Raw genomic sequence first — 15,338 nt, forward strand, 5'->3', positions numbered from 1 at the left:
GGAAGCAGTTTTAAACTTGTCCTATGTCCACTGAAAAACACTCTTAGATCAAATAGCCTATACTCTAGCTCTTCTCCTAATTCAAAATCTTTTAGCTAAATTGAGCTCCTCAACTGCCTTCAAGCTTAGAGCTGGGGAGAGTGAATGGAGGTGAAGCAACAGAAGAAAGTTGAGGAACTTAAATAGATTAGGCTGAGTGGCTTCCTCCAGGACTGGGCTTCTCAAGGGGAAGAGAAGAAGGCTTGAAGAGCACAGGGCTGAGGAAAGTACAAGTACATAACTCAAAAGTTCTTGCCTAATTCTTTCTAATTTTTTCTTTAATATAATGTATTGTCAAATTGGCTAACATACAGTGTATAAAGTGTGCTCTTGATTTTTGGGGTAGATTCCTGTAGTTCATCACTTATGTACAACACCCAGTGCTCATCCCAAGTGCCCTCCTCAATGCCCATCACCCATTTTCCCCTTCCCTCCCCAAGAAGGACAGATATCATATGTTTTCACTCATATGTGGATCTTGAGCCTAATTCTTGACATAATATGTGCCAAATAATTTTATTAAACCCATGTTTAATTCCCTAGTGATTTTGGTTTACAGTGCACTTTGGGGCTATCCATGACCACGTAACTATCTCATCCTATTACTCACTGCGTTGTGTTTAAGTGTCAGGGGGCAAAACTGTCAAGAATTCTACCTTTTTAAGTCTATTATCATAGAAGAAATCAGGTGTATACTTTTTTTACTTTTTTAATGTTGTTTTTTTATTTTTCAGAGAGAGAGAGAGAGAGACAGCGCAAGTGAGGAAAGGGCAGAGAGAGAGCCCAAAGCAGGCTCCAGGCTCCAAGCTGTCAGCACAGAGCACAACACAGGGTTCAAACCCATGAACTGCAAAGATCATGACATGAGCCAAAGTCGTACACCTAACTGACTGAGCCACCCAGACACCCCTTGGGTGCATATTTTTACATAAATCTTGCTTACAACCAAACTTTAAAGAAGGTCCTAGAAGCTTACTGTGAATTATTTACAATGACAAACAACATTTGAGCCATTAATTATTCTTCTTAATAAAAACCACTATTAAAATAATATAATTTGTTTAAATAATATTTCATAAGTGTTAGAGACAGCAAATTAAACAAAGTGTTTATTATGTGCTAGAGGAAAGGAACAGATTTTTTAGTACCAGAAAAGTTCTTATCTTCTCCCCTGGGTGTCAGAAGCTTCAAAACAGTTAGTTCAATCAAAGCAAATGCAGTTGTCTTAGATACTTTTCTTGAACCCTCAAAATCTATCTAACAAGTACTTTACTGATAAGCTGACTTCTGTTCTTAAAGTGAAAAATCATATTTCTGTTCTTATAATTTTCTTTCTTTCTAAAGAAGGATTTATGTGATTTTCTTCCATATCCCAGTTGACATAATTTGAAAATAACACATTTCCAAGGTACAGGTAATTTCCATGCTGTAATAATCCATTACAGAGCATTAAAGTTAGGGAACAATTTCCTTCATTTAATAAAACATACACATGCCTAGGGCACCTGACTGACTCAGTCAGTGGAGCTTTGTGACTCTTGATCTTGGGGTTGTGGGTTCAAGCCCCATGTTGGGTGTAGAGATAACTTAAAAATAAAAATATTTAAAGTATACATAGAGATACATATACATATGCCTGAAAAAACAGGAAAATGAGAAATCAAGCCCCTTAAAATATAGATATAAGTTTTAGGATCAAAACAGGAATATTCTATATTACAGATATGTTTAAAAGTTCCTTGAATATTTTGGCAAATGGTGATAGGGAGAAGGCAATAAAAAGAAAAAAACATAACTATCAGAAAGGAGAAATAATTCTCACATGAGAGTCTATCTAAAAACTTCAGGATATCAACTAATCAGAACTCATCAGAATATTCACTAAGGGGTTACTTATGAAACAAATTATCCAAATTACCCTTTCCTATGTATTAGCAAAAAACCAAAAATGCAATGAAAATTTAACTCCAAAAACAAAGGATATCTCTTTTCATATAAAGAATAACTACTATCAATAAACTTAATATGGAGGATATACAGTGAGAGAAAATTATAAAACTATGCTGTAAGACATAAAGGATGATTTGAATCAGTTTCCAGGAATATTCAAGAGTTGTCCAACTGAAGTCCAGCCAGGTCCACTAAGGCCCCACTGAAGGCCAAAATCAGCGACACTGTAATGCCCAGACCTGGAGTAATGCGCTTCCTTCAGGATCCTAGTCATCTATCTCATTGGACCATAGGGAAGATACCACACCAAAGGCATCACCTGGGCTATTTGTTCATGTGAGTAGTGAGGCTTCACACACACACACACACACACACACACACACACACACACACACACAAAGTGGAGTTGAACTGTTTCCATAGGCTGCCAGGTTTCCTGGGGTAGGAAACCCCATTTTCTTTTTTTTCTTTTCTTTTTTTTTTTTTTTAAGAGAGAGAGCAAGCATGACCAGGGGAGAAGGGCAGAGGGAGAGAGAGAGAGAGAGAGAGAGAGAGAATCTTAAGTAGGCCCCATGCTCAGTGTGGAGCCTGACGTGGGGCTCAATCCTAGGACCCTGGGATCATGATCTGAGCCAAAATCAAGAGTTGGACACTNGACTGAGCCACCCAGGCGCCCCCCAAAACCCCATTTTCTCAATAGCTGAAGAAATGGAAATTACTTTTTTGCTTATTTATTAAGTCCAATTAACCCCAGGATAAGGAGAAAGGACAGGAACCGGGTTGATAAGGACCCTGCCATCAACAATACAAATAAGAAGGCTCTTGTTTAATAAGAGTTAATCAAATAAAAACTGATTTTTTTATAGACCAAAAAAAAAAAAGAAAAAGAAAAGAAAAAAACAACTAGAGTTTTGAACTTAATCTCATAGAGCAACTTCCAGGAATGTGTTGATGACTTTCTCCTCGGAAGACTTCTGCCTAGAAATCTGCTGGATACCATATTAAACAGAGTTTCAGGAGCCCATCAAAGCTCTGGTAAGCTTATAACCAGAGTCACACTCTAACCTATACTAGCATTATGAAGAAAATGTACTTAGCTGGGAAAGAATTCTGGGTAACTATACTGTGTTATAAAAGCTTTTCAGAACCCACTTTACTTTTCTAATAAAATCGGTGATCATTAAGTGTGTGAAACCCATATCCATTTAGTAGGTTTTTGCCACCTGGTATATACTAAGGGGATCCCACAAAATAGCTTCTACCTAGCATTTTCTCCCCATCATGCATGAATCTCTATAAACATACCCATAGATTAAGGCATGAACTCCACAATACTCTTGTTTAAATGAATACATTCACTGGAAAAGTAATGTATCAGTTAAATATGACCACAAAAATCCTGCTTAGCAGATTACCCCCAAACCAAGAGACATGCTACAAGTACTTATTCTCATGTGCATAAATCTGTAGGTCGTCTGAGACAGCTCAGCCTCACACTGTGGGTGTGTGAGTTGTTTGGGGCAGCTCTGCTCCACGACATCATCCTTCTGGGTCTAGGGGAGAACTCAGGATATGTTTATGGCAACGGAGAAGCACAAGAGGGCAGGCCAAAACACATCAGCATATTTGAAGCCTTTGTTGTCATTGTGTTCACTAGTATCTCATTGGCCAAAGCAAATCGCATGGCCCATCCCAACATCAGTAGGACAGAAAAATACACTCTACCTCTAGCAACAGGAACCACAGAGTCACCCGGCAAAGTGTGGAGATCCAGGGAGGGTTGAAGAATTGGAAACAATAACGCAATCTTCCAAAGGTAGCACAACTCACTATTAACCAATAACACAGTAACACTTCTGTTTTCATACTTATCTGGTTATAAAAGCAGGACCCTAAGGAAATAGAAGGAAGGGGGATAGTAGGATCTAGAAATGTATTGCATTTCTGTGAGGGAGGAAGGGCTAGGGGAGGTGCCACAGTGGAGGTCCTTGGAAGAGAAAACAATAAAAGAGAACACCCTCACGAATGAAATTCACTGATAAAAATTCAGAAATGAGAAAAAAGAAACAGGATATGACAGTAGGAAGAAAGACATGACAGGAGGAAGATATAGGTACATGAAGGGGGAAAAATCCTTGAGAAAGACAAGTTTCTTAAAATATTGCACAGAGGGGATGCCTGGGTGGCTCAGTTGGTTAAGTGTCCAACTTCGGCTCAGGTCATGATCTCATGGTTCGTGGGTTCAAGCCCCATGTTGGGCTCTGTGCTGACAGCTAGCTCAGAGCCTGGAGCCTGTTTCAGATTCTGTGTCTCCCTCTCTCTCTGACCTTCCCCTGTTCATGCTGTCTCTCTCCCTGTCTCTCAGAAATAAGTAAGACATTAAAAAAAAAAAAAAAAAAACTGCACAGAGAAGTGAAACTGTTCAAGCTTAATTTTTTTCTCCATTTGAAACTAGCATTCCTATGTATGGCCATCCCTAATCTATTTCTTATGGCTTGTGATTTATAACCAGAAAGAAGTTACATACCTGTATAAGAATCTCTGAGTGGGACGCCTGGCTGGCTCCGTCAGAGCATCTGACTATGCCTCAGGTCATGATCTCACAGTTCATGAGTTCGAGCCCCACATAAGTGCAGCCCCTAAGCCTGCATTGTCAGTACAAAGCCTGCTTGGGACTCTCTCCCACGCCCTCTCAAAATAAATAAATAAACTTAAAAATGAAAAAAAAATCTCTCTGCCAGTGCCATCAGCAATAGCCAAATTATGGAAAGAGCCCAAATATCTATTGACTGATGAATGGATAAAGAATTCCACACACAATGGAATACTAGTCGGCAATCAAAAAGAACGGAATCTTGCCATTTGCAACAACATGGATGGAACTAGAGTGTATTATGCTAGGTGAAATAACTCAGGCAGAGAAAGAATTCACTCATATGTGGAATTTAAGAAACACAACAGATGAACACAGGGAAAAGGGAAGAAAAATAAGATAAAAACAGAGAGGGAGGCAAACTGTCAGAGACTCTTTACTAAAGAGAACAAACTGGGGGTTGCTAGAAGGGAGGTCAGTGGGGAGATGGGCTAAATGGGTGATAGGCATTGAGGAGGGCATTTGCTGGGATGAGCACTGGGTGTTCTATGTAAGTGATGAATCACTGGGTTCTACTCCTGAAACCAGTACCACACGGTATGTTAACTAACTTAATTTTAAATAAGTAATTAAAAAAAAAAAAGAGTCTGGGCAACAATCCTCTCTACAAGAAAAAAAAATGTGTGTGTGTGTGTGTGTGTGCGCGCACGCACGTGTGTGTGTACAGACTCTTCTTTCAAACCAGGTAGATCAGAAACTTTCTAGAATTTAAGCCGTGAACATAGGGACACAAAACTGAAAATGGGAAGAGTTCACTCATTCTTCTTGTCACCCTGAAGAGGCCATCTTGTGACTACTGCTTCCCAGATTCTCAGAGTTGCTCTATATTCCTGACCCCTCTGAATCCTCCTCTTCACATTTCCTTCAACTCTGTGAACCTTCTTTTCATCCTACCAATAAATATATTTCTTTGCTTCAATGGGTAGAAATTTACTTCTGTTGCTTTTAATCAAAGAATTGTGTCAGGTGCAGGTCCCTTTCCCATTTTCTATCCTTCAAGGAGATGAGAGAGAGAGAGAGAGCACTAAAGATGCCTTAAAGCAAATAACAAGGCATGCTTTCACTCAAGAATCTAGAATCTAAAATCATTTCATGGAAATGACTGTTGCCATGGCAACCTTTCAGTGTGCATTCAGTGACTTTACGTGCATTGATTAGCATTTTAATGTAAACCAAACTGTATTGGCTTATTTGGCCCTGATTCCTTTTTAAATATAGATTGTTTTTTCTCATAAAAGTAATCAGAGCTTCTATTCAAGATGGCTGACTAAACAAGTACATTTACTTTCCCCCTATAGTTCTTATTGAAATGACACTGTAAACGAAAGCCCTCCATGTTTATCTCCCACCCACCATTCTATATACCTACACACACACTCTCATAAAAACCACTAAAGTCCCAAGTCCTGTCATCAGAATATGTTCCGATGGTCCAACATGGTCAACAAGGTTAATATCCCTCCAATTAAATTGGATAAAGTTGATAAATTAAAAATCAAAATTCTGAGATTTAAAAAAGAATTGTTTTAATGTCTATTTTTGAGAGAGTGACAGAGTGTGAGCAAGGGAAGAGCAGAGAGAGGGAGACACAGAATCTGACACAGGCTCCAGGCTCTGAGCTGTCAGCACAGAGCCCCAAGCGGGGCTCGAACCCACAGACCGCGAGATCATGACCTGAGCTGAAGTCCAACGCTTAACTGACTGAGCCACCCAGGCATCGCAAAATTCTGAGATGTTTTTTGTTAGATTCTGACAAGTTGAATAGGAAGTTCATCCGGAAAAGTAACTGTACACAAGACAATAAAATGTTAAAGAACACTGATCAGACAGGCCATGACCATAGAGAAAGTCAAAGTGAACAGCAGCTAAGTAGCCCAAACAGTCTGGAGAGATAAAGCCCTAGGGAAAGGTATGCCTATTTCTCATCGTACTGAACCACCCAGCTGCACTTCCTCAGTATCTGCATCCAGGACAAGTTCAGCCAGAACTTTAGGGCAGCAAATTGTTTCCAAAGCCATATAAAACCACTGAGCACTATGTAACATTCATGCACTACCTGATTCTGTGATTCAGCAGCTCACTGACTCAGACAACAATTTCGTCCTTCGTGAAGAAACCAGTCAGGCAGTCAAAAAACATAAATAAAAGGAAATAAAGAGGTGGATTCACATATATTGATGTCAACTATTGATTTTACATCTTCAGAGAACTTAGGGAAAAATTTTAAATATAGTCATAAAAAGAAATAGATTTTATACACACACAAAGGATCAAAAGGATTAAAGCACAAAGAACAAGTCAACTATAAGCAGCAATCCATCCAATGGCAGCATCCCACGCAATGCAAGATCCAGAGGGTTGACGCTGAACAGCAAAGAAACACGAAGGTCCTGAGTAAGAGAAGGACAAAGATTCTACAGTGAAGAAAACAGAGATGTAAGCTTATATCAGTTTGTCTCATCTTCAGAGGGTGTCCTACAAGCTCAGCTAGGTGAAATGAAAGCAAGAGTAGAGAAAGGAAGGGGAGTAGGGAGGAAAAGAAAAACAGTGAAAAATAAAGAAATTCTACGAAACCATGGTAACAAAAATTGAGAGTTTAGTAATAGCTCAATAGAAGTGGAATAGGGAGCCCATAACAGACTCGTGTATGTATTAAAATTAGTTCACCATAAATGTGGCATTTCAAATGAATGAGAATGAAGGCTAGTTTAAAACGAGTTGGAGCTAGATAAAAATTGAAAAAATAAAGATGGATCCCTATGTCACATGACCAAAATTTAAATTCCACATATAATGAAGATCTAAAGTAAAAAAACGAAAGTATAAAAGTACCAAAAGAAAACATGAGAACATATGGATAAGGAAGGCCTACTTAAGCAAAATATAAAATCCAGAAACAAGGCATTTGTTTTATTAAGTGGAATGCCTAGGGCACCAGGGTGGCTCAGTCGGTTGAGTGTCCCACTCTTGATTTTGGCTTGAGTCCTGGTCCTAGGGTTATGGGATCGAGTTCCGTATCAAGCCTGCATTGGGCTCTGTGCTGAGTGTGGAGCCTGCTTGGGATTTTCTCTCTCTCCTTCTCCCCTTCTCCCCACTTCATGCTCTCTTTCTCTCTTTCTCTCTCTCTCTCAAATTAAAACAAAATAATAAAAAACAAAACAAAAACCTCTGTGTGATGACAGCATAAACAAAACTGAAGAGTACAAAATTAAAAGATAATATTTGTAAAATATTTGCAATATAAGTAAAAAATAAGGAAAAGGAGAAGCAACTCAATTTTTTTCATGTGCAAAGGAACATTGACAGAGACTGTTCACTATCTCCAATTTCCATTTTGTGCTGCTCCTGTAATAGTAAAAATTTTAGTTGGGCATGGACTTGCCCAAAATAAAGGTTATATTTCACAGCTGCCCTTAAAGGTTGTTCACCTTTGGCTTGTGGCTGAATTCCGGCTAGGATAATATAAAAAGTAGAGTCATAGAGGAAATTCCAGAAAACTTCCTCGGAGAGTATATGTGAGTCCTTGAACCCGTTCTTCATCTTTTCCTCCATCTTCCTGCCCAGAACACAGATGCTTCCATCTTGGACTTGTGGTCAAGGTGAGGAGTTGGATTTGTATAGGAAGGAGTTCCCCTTATCCTGTGGAAGAAAGTCAAGAATGGTATGCATGTAGATGAGTGACAATAAAGGGATGGAACGCTGAACAAGATAATACTTTAATGGCCTCTATTTGTTTGATGAAGCAGGAGAAAACATAGCTAAGAGTAAGGGAAGTGAGAACTTCAGGACAATGGTACTGACATGACACCATTTTTTTTTTTAAATGTTTTATTTATTTCTAGGAGAGAGAGAGAGAGACAGCATGAGCAGGGGAGGGTCAGAGAGAGAGGGAGTCACAGACTGAAACAGGCTCCAGGCTCTGAGCTGGCAGTCAGCACAGAGCCCGACGCGGGGCTCGAACCCACGAACCGCAAGATCATGACCTAAGCGAAAGTCCGACGCTTAACCGACTAAGCCACCCAGGCGCCCCATGACACCATTGTTAAAAACAATGAAGAAGGAACCTGAAAACAGCAACGCCACAGAACAAAAGGAGAGCCTAACAAGAATTTAAGGCAATAAATGAGTAGTGGTACCAATGTGCAAGGTTTATTACAAGGCCTACTTATTTTTTTGTCTAATATCAACTAGCTAATCTGAAGATAGGAGCAAAGGAAGCAAATTGAGGCATCAATCCAGGGTTGGGATACAGTAAAGTGGGTTTAGCAATAGAAGTAAAAGGAATATTTGTGGGAGAATATTTCTTAAGATTTTATTTTTAAGAAATCTCTACATCCAACATGGGGCTCGAACTCACAACCCTGAGATCAGGAGTCACACACTCTGGGGCATCTGGGTGACTCAGTCAGTTGGGTGTCCAACTCTTGATTTCGTCTCAAGTCATGGTCTCACAGTGGTAAAATCAAGTCCCACCTTAGGCTCCATGTTGAGTGTGGAGTCTGCTTGAGCTTCTCTCTCTCCTTCCACCCCTCTCCCCACTCACAAGCTCTTTCTCTCTTTCTCTAAAATAAAAAATAATAATAAAAGTTAAAAACGGTCGGGGCACCTGGGTGGCTTAGTCGGTTAAGCGTCCGACTTTCGCTTAGGTCATGATCTCGTGGTTCGTGGGTTCAAGCCCCGCGTCGGGCTCTGTGCTGACTGCCAGCTCAGAGCCTGGAGCCTGTTTCGGTCTGTGACTCCCTCTCTCTCTGACCCTCCCCTGCTCACGCTCTCTCTCTCTCTCTCTCTCCTAGAAATAAATAAAACATTTAAAAAAAATTTCCTTTAAAAAAAAAAATTAAAAACGGTCACAGGCTCTACGGAGTAAGCCAGCCAGGCCTCCCATTGTGGGAGAATATTTTAGATGATCAAACATGAGGCTCATAGAGAAGAAAGAACATCTAAATGGGTTTACTAAACTGGGAGGAAGCAGAAGGACCAAGGAATTGAAAATCTTGACAGTGGTAAAAACAGATAGAATGGAAATGAAGCTATGGAAAAGCTGGGGGCTAGAGTCAGGGATCAGGATACTTGAATTTTACTTGAAAAGATGTAATGAACATTTTCTTCTAAACATTTCTTCTGGGGTGCTGGGGTGGCTCAGTTGGTTAAGCATCCGACTTCAGCTCAGGTCTTGATCTCATGGTTCCTGAATCTGAGCCCTGTTTTGGGCTCTGTGCTGACAGCTCAGAGGCTGGAGCCTGCTTCAGATTCTGTGTCTCCCTCTCTTTCTCTGCCCCTCTCCACTCCCACTCTCTCTCTTTCTCTCAAAAATAAATAAAACCATTAAAAAACTTTTTAATGTTTATTTTATTTTTGTGTGAGAGAGAGACAAAGCACAAGTGGCAGAGGAGCAGAGATAGAGGAAGACACAAAATCTGAAGCAGGCTCCAGTCTCTGAGCTGTCAGGACAGAGCTCAATGTGTGGTGCTCGAACCCAGAAACTGTGAGATCATGACCTGGACGAAGCCGGACACTCAACCAACTGAGCCACCCAGGCACCCCGATTTTTTTAATTTTTAAATATTTCTTCTAAAATGAAGATATTCTAGTATAAGGCCAGTTCCAGAATATGACCATGGAATAGACAGGAGAAGTGTAGCACCGTGGTTAAGAGCACAGACTTGGAGCCAGGAACAATCTCTGTTACTAATTTTGTTATTTATCTTCAGCATGCCTGTTTATAAGATTGTTATGAGGAATAAAAGAATTAAATTGCTTAAAGAGCTTTGTTTAGTGTCCAGCACATACTAAGTTCTCAATAATTGATATATTTAAAAAAACAAAAAGGAGAAAAAACACAGACATACCCTATAATTCTGTCTGCTATTAATTAAGATGCATAACACATTATATAGTAGAAAAATGTAATACTTTTAACATTGATGCTAATTTTGCCTATGGGGAGCAAACATTTCCAAATTGTAAGCAAATGCTTAATAAGAAACAAGTCAAAAGCCTAAATCAATCATGAGCTCTTCCTTTACTTTGGAATGTCTAAGAAAACGAGTATGCACTGTAATTCAGAAGGAATGCCTATTACAATTAACGAAGTCAGCAATTACAGCAAAAACTCAACCCCATCAACTGAGCCAACATTTTGAAAAGAGGAAAGAAATATTTTTAAATGAAAGATATTTTTAATGAAAAATATTTTAAATCAAAAAGAACGTTTTTCCAGATAACAAGTAAAAAATAATCATAAGTAAACAACCAAAGGGCCAATGTGCTTAGAGATAACAGACTTCTTCTTCTTGGTAACGGATGTCAGAGTTACCTAGTGCAATCAGCATGTTCAGTGTCAGAAAGCTTTCCCTCGTCCATATGCCCTTATCACTCCTCCCTCACTCTTTAAACTATCATCTGAAGTGTGAGAAATGTATACCTGCATATCAAAAGTATTAAATAAACCAATTAAGCAGGAGCCCTTACAATGCAGTTGGAGAACAGGTATAGCCCATCATGGGCTAAAGGAATGACTGCAGACTTGTTATCTGCTGGTTATGTTTGAGAGCACATGTTAAACCAAAATCTGTTTAACTCAGATGGCTTTAGACCACACGACTATCGGGCAATACCTGCTGTTCAGTGCCTGGCACATAGCAGGTACTCAACAAATGTTATTAAAATCCATTTGTTTACTTATGTAGCCAACATTTACTGAGCATCTAATATGTGCCACACATTATTCTAAACATTAGAAATAGAGCAAACACATTTTAAAATGTTGTCTTTATTCTGATGTTGTTTGCATTATGAAAGTAATGCATGACTGTTGCAGAAAGTGAAACAATACAAAGGCATATCAAAATTTTCTTTGTGGTCAAACATGGGACCAACTGTTTTAAATATTCCATGGGGAGGAGAAAAATGTTTCTTCTTTATTCAAAGGACGGAAGGTCTTTTTCCTATACTAATGAGTGCATGTGTACATGTGGGTGTTCACACACATATGCACAAAGTTTACTTATTCTATTGTTCAAATCCTATATGTCCTCATTTTTTTTTTTTTTTTACCCCCGGAGATATCCAGTTTTGATATGCACACACTAAAATCTCTTACGATAATTATTTTATCTCACCAGTCAATGAAAATTGAGATTGAAGAATCATACAACAATGAATTGAGATGCAAGAGCTAAAGTAATCCCTTCGTTAAGCACCAAATGAATCAGAAAAACATTAAATGAATTGTTAACAGAACAGTCTATAGCTAAAATACATTGTAGATTGAATGATAAGTTGTTTTTGTTTTTCTTCAGAAAAATCCTTTTTCTGTTGATGTCAAATTAAATCCCTCAAAACACAAGAACTACATATCAGATCATTTACCTCTTCCATGAGTCATAATTATTCCTGTTGGCTCATTTTTAATTTTGGCTTTTGTATGGTTGAAAAAGACTGTGCAATTAGATTAATTCTGTTAAAAAGACAAAAATTAGGTTTTTTCTCCCCAGAAATAGAAAGCCATATGAATATGGTGATGAGAAACTAAAAAGCAGTTCAAAACCACTTTTAACTGTAACACAAAGTCCTGTTAGGCTAGCCTACAAACATGATTGTGAGCAAAGAATCTGCCTGCACTGTTCATCTTTTAAAGGTCCTTTGCTTTCCTTTTGGACAACTTCCCTTCAGGTTTTAAATAAGGAGCAGATAATGTGCTAAACACAATATGTTACATGTATAGAATAGCCCCATCCAGAAAGAAATGAGCCACAGAAAGAGATGCCTTGCTGATCATCTTTGCTATTAGTCATATTGGTTTAAAGTCTCAGAGGTCTTGTATGGATAGAACACAAAGAAAACTTTTCCATAACAAAGGACCAAGAGGATGGATACTATAACAATGACAGGTGTTTATAGTTCTACAAAATGTTTACTTTTCATACAGGTACAACAAATGAGTTCATCTACACCTGGACAAATGACAGGGAGTTTAATCTAGAAGTTGACTGTAGTTCCAAACACTTGTGGAGTAAATTCACTTAAAATCTTCACTTATCAGATTATCTTCCCCCTTCAAAAACTGAACAGTTTATTAATTAATTAGTGCTTCAAGCCCTTATCTTTGAAGAAGGGACTAATTTATTTTTCTTGAAATTCTTTTGCATTAAAATGACTTGTTTTGTCAAGAACAAGAACATTTTATTTGGTCTGAGGGTATATTTGGCATCTACCAAAATGAATCTTAAAACTATTCATTTTTGTGTCATTCCTTATGTGCGCAAAAAAAACAAGAATTCCTATAAATAAATAGATTGAACCAATTCTACCATTAAGTTTCCTTTGAAACCAATGTTTTGCTGTAATCATCATAGATATTTATTGACCATCTACCAATTGCTTTACCCTCATTTCGTTTAATACTCTCAATAATCCTACAAGGGAGCTCTGGATGACTCATTCAGTTAAGCAACCAACTCTTGACTGGCTCAGGTCATGATCTCATGGTTTGTGAGTTTGAGCTCCATATCAGGCTCTGCGCTGACCGTGCAGAGCCTGCTTGGGATTCTCTCTCTCTCCCTCTCTCTCTGCCCTTCCCTCCCTCCCTCCCTCTCTCTCTCTCAAAAATAAATAAAAAAACATTAAAAAAAAATACTCTCAGTAATCCTTCAGGGTAGACAGTTTTACAGGTGCTGATATGAAGGGGACTAAGGAAAGAATAACATAACATGCCCCAGCCACCCAAGTTACTGCCTTCACCTCAGTCAGGCTTGGCCATTCTCAACTTGGCTGCTAACATGCCGTGACTGAAATTCAAGGCTCAGGAACCAGTTTAAGGGACAGAAGACGGCACGTGAACACAAGGAAAGAGTTCTATCTTCTGATTATCCAATCCTCCACTCCCTACCTTAGACTGGGTCATAACCACACTGAGCTGTAAATTCCTCAAGCAAAATGAAACTAAAGCCATCTTCCTCATGGCATCGCTGCCAAGGCTGATGACTGGCACACATGGAGCCTCTGTACTGTTTGTTTAGTGCCTCTATTCCCAGCAGACCATATTACCTAGTCCCCAGCAGGAATTTCCCCATAAAAGAGATCTCATCTTCAAGGGACCAATTTCTCTTTCTCATGGCAAACATAGCATGAGAATTCCTTTTGTCCTCAGTGACCACCCTGTCTTCACTGCTCACCCGCATGCCTGGTAGCCTAATGCTCTCTGTGCCCATCTTGCTCTCATGAATGAGTTCCCATCTCTTTCTCAAACGTAAAGGTCAGTCTGGTGTTCCTGCCACCGCCAGTAACTAAAAAACAAACTCTGCCTTTATAGAACACTGTGCTCAGCAGGTCAGCCAGGCTCCTGGAAATGCAAACTGGAGTTTCAAAAGGATGAAAAGATTCCTGGAGGATTTTATGGTGTTTTGTAGAGTGCCTCTGGGCAGATCACACACTGTGACAAGTTCTTTCCAAATTGTGACAATTCAATCACACCTTCTACAAAAAACTGACTTTTCGCACTTACCATCCATTGGTGGTAGCTGTCCTTGTTCATTTTCCCCCAAATGTTGAAGTGACTTTGGGATTATAATACTGTGGTAAATGCATGGTTTTCTAAACTGCTCCCATTTCATGGTGCCTGTGAACTGGCAAGTAGGCACAGGCGGGCGGTGAGGGAATCCTACTGATGGCCACAATGGAGTTGGAAACAGTTTGGCACATGTGGCCCAGGGAAGGCATCCACCCTCCCCACCCCCACTGCTGTCAGATGAAGAAAAACCAGCTGGACGGGAAGTGGATGCCTCACACTCTAGTCTAAGTTGCATGGCCTTCTGCTGGCAGTTTTATGTTTCTCCCTTGAAAGTCTTCTCTCTAATCACAGATTCTCATTACAAGGAAGAAAACGTTGGGAGGGAAGGAAGAAAAGAGACACTTCATATAAAAAAATTTTCCCAGTAGGCAATGCTTAAAAATTCTTTAGACATTCACAGGCAAAAAATTAATAAATCTAGACTATAAAACTCCTAGAAGACAACATGAGATAAAATCCAGGTGACCCTGGGTTTGTCGATGACTTTACATTACCAAAAGCACAATTCATAAAAAATAAATAAATTGTACTTCACTAAAGTTAAAAATCCTTTAACCAGGGATAAAATTTTTTGTTGTACCAATAAAGCTGAAATGCAAATTCCAATCTTGAAAAGAGAATGTTGAGGTTTAAAATCATCTAATCTAAAAGACTAACAGCAGATCCTTGTCCCATACTGTTTCATTGTTGTGGTGCAGGTAAGGAGAAAAAAGATGAGAATACCCTAACGTGATTACTCATTTATAGGAAAACAGGAAAGAAAAATATTTGTGAAGCATACTAAGAACAAAACCTTATCCTAGGGAGGGATAACATGCCATTTCCACTTTACCATCTTAGACATATGCCTTCTCTGACCAACACAAGGAAACCTGATGACTCAGGTGCTGGAATTAGATTAAACATTTCCTTGCTATCAACAGCCAAGGCCATCTCCATAAGTCTCAGTCGAACCCAACATTCAATTCAGTCATAAATATTTTCACTATTTTAAAAATTCAATTGATAAAAAGAAAAGAGATGTCTTAATATTAATGTATATGAACTCAGTATTTGACTCAAAAAATATAGAAAAAATAACAAAGACTAAAGAAATAGGGCAAAAACAAATTATAAAGTCATGAA

At 38.9% G+C, this 15,338-nt stretch overlaps 1 protein-coding gene across 1 annotated transcript in view; it reads right to left on the reverse strand.

Moving 5' to 3' along the window:
- Positions 1–6,151: 6,151 nt before the first annotated feature.
- The window catches only part of APTX (aprataxin), a 39,184-nt gene continuing 29,997 nt past the window's right edge, over positions 6,152–15,338 (reverse strand). The window contains exon 9 of the mRNA XM_077761858.1: positions 6,152–8,281. The gene's annotated coding sequence lies outside the window, so the exon portion shown is untranslated. The remainder of the gene's footprint in view (positions 8,282–15,338) is intronic.

This window comes from Crocuta crocuta, unplaced genomic scaffold, assembly GCF_008692635.1.
Source record: "Crocuta crocuta isolate KB4526 unplaced genomic scaffold, BGI_CrCroc_1.0 scaffold204, whole genome shotgun sequence".
Classification (NCBI taxonomy): Eukaryota; Metazoa; Chordata; class Mammalia; order Carnivora; family Hyaenidae; genus Crocuta; species Crocuta crocuta.